Source organism: Cynara cardunculus (assembly GCF_001531365.2).
Source record: "Cynara cardunculus var. scolymus isolate 2C chromosome LG 6, CcrdV1, whole genome shotgun sequence".
Taxonomy (NCBI): Eukaryota; Viridiplantae; Streptophyta; class Magnoliopsida; order Asterales; family Asteraceae; genus Cynara; species Cynara cardunculus.
This window is the reverse complement of record NC_037533.1, coordinates 14,075,920-14,078,516: the sequence shown is the minus strand read 5'-3', so window position 1 is coordinate 14,078,516 and position 2,597 is coordinate 14,075,920.

Here is a 2,597-nt window from a genome sequence, read left to right as displayed (position 1 = left end):
TGAAATTTTATATCACCCAGGAAAAGCTAATATTGTAGCTGATGCTCTGAGTCGTAACGAGAAAAGTGGAACTATTAAAGCGATAGCAATGAAGATAAGCTTGAACTCAGATTTGCGTAAGAAAATACAAGAGTGTCAGGCAGAAGCTATTAGAGAAGAGAATAAGAAGTCGGAGCAAGTGGGTAAGACAATTTCCAACATGGAACCAAATGAAGAAGGGATATTGTGTTTCCAAGGACGGATATGGGTACCAAAATATGGGAATTTACGAGAAATCATTCTAAATGAAAGCCACAAGTCTCGTTATTCCATTCATCCAGGTACCAACAAGATGTATAAGGATATAAAAGCACTTTATTGGTGGCCGGATCTCAAGAAAGATATTGCAAGATATGTAGAGCAATGCTTGACTTGTTTACAAGTTAAAATAGAACATCAGAGACCCTATGGGAAACTACAATCGTTGGAAATACCGATGTGGAAGTGGGATCATATTACAATGGACTTTATCATGAAACTACCCCGAACTCCAAAAGCTTATGATGCAATATGGGTAATAGTAGACCGTCTGTCAAAGTCTGCACATTTTCTACTGATAAAAGAAAATTATTCGTTAGAAAAGCTAGCACAGATTTATATTAAAGATATTGTTACTAGACATGGTGTTCCCTTGTCTATTATCTCTGACAGAGATAGTCGGTTTACTTCAAAATTCTTGGGAGGACTACAGAAAGCATTGGGGTCGGAAATTCGTCTAAGTACAGCTTATCACCCACAAACTGATGGACAAAGTGAAAGAACTATTCAAACTCTAGAAGATATGTTAGGAAGTTGTATTATCGACTTCAGAGGATCATGGGAAGATCATTTACCACTAATAGAGTTTGCATATAATAACAGTTATCATTCCAGTATTCAGGCAGCGCCATATGAGGTATTGTACGGACATAAATGGAGGACGCCATTATGTTGGAATGAAGTGGGTGAGAAACAGTTGACTGGTCCTGAAATTGTTCAAGAGACTTCCGAAAAGATTGAACAAATCCGTGAAAGAATTAAGACAACACAGGATCGCCAGAAAAGCTATGCTGATAATCGTCGGAAATCCATAGAGTTTGATGTAGGCGATTTTGTTATGTTAAAAGTTTCGTCATGGAAAGGTGTTATTAGATTCGGGAAGAAAGGAAAGCTCAATCCAAGGTATGTTGGGCCATTCAGAATTTGTAAACGAATCGGGCCAGTAGCATATCAGTTAGAGCTACCAGAAGAACTAAACCGGATCCATAACACTTTCCATGTTTCGAATCTGCGGAAATGTTTGGCTAATCCGAATTTAACTGTACCGTTGCCAGAAATTTAGTTAGACAGCAAATTGAACTTTGTAGAAACACCAGAAGCCGTGGTAGACAGAAAAATCAAGGTGTTGCGAAACAAAGAGATAAGTCTGGTTAAAGTACAGTGGAAATTTCATAAAGGACCAGAGGCAACTTGGGAATTAGAGTCAAATATGAGATCAGAGTACCCGTGGCTTTTTGACTAAAGGAATTCTGGGACGGAATTCTTTTGAGGGGAGGATAATGTGATAACCAGATCTTGGTTATTACCCAAGGTAATTTATACGTGAATATTTGACTAAATGATTACATGATAGCATGATAATTTGCTGTGAACGGGTATATGCATTTATGCATTATCAAAATATGAATATACATATATATATATATATATATTGATATATATATATATATATATGGGTATGTGTGTGTATTCATGATATGTGTATATGTGTGTAAGAGTTGTGCATGCATGTATAAGGTGTGTGCATGTGTGCATGTATAATCCCATGCAAGAGGTGGCAAAATTAAGGGGGAGGTGGTTAGCCGACCTTCCCCATTTGGTGGGTATAAAAGGGGATTACTTCTCCTTTCATTTGTTTTGCTTGCCATTTTGAGAATTGAGAGGGATTTAGAGAAAAGTTGTCCGGATTGCATATTAGAGGAAGAATTCAAGTTGAATTCAAGAGTTGGATTTCAAAGGTTGATTGCAAGTATTTTGGTGTCAAAAGCTTTATAAAGGTGAGTGGTTCTAAATCTTTTACATAAAAAGCTTTTACTAGTTTTGAATCCTTATTTTGTATTATTTGTTTCTTTTAAAAAGAAACCTTGCAAATATTTGTCTAAGTGTTTATCCGGATAAAGCTTGACTGGATAAAGATGTAAACCGGACAAGCCTTGTACGGGGTATTGTCCGGATAAGTCTAAACCGGACAAGCCTTGAGAGGCTTAGTGTCCGGATAAGTATAAACCACACAAGTCTTAAGCGGTTTAGTGAACGGATTAGTATACCGGACAAACCTCGAGCGGTTTTGTTGACCGGAGTTGTTAACCGGTTGAGTTATGAGCGGTTTAATTATAATGAAATAACTTAGTGATCGGTTTATTGTTAAACCGGACAAGGTATGAGCGGACTAGTGTCCGGATTTGTTAACCGGACAATCTTGAGATTGTTTTAAGTGATTAATCGGTTTAACAAGTATGTGGTATGTTGACCGGATTAGATATCCGAATAAAAGTTGAATGTTATTGTTGACCGGATTT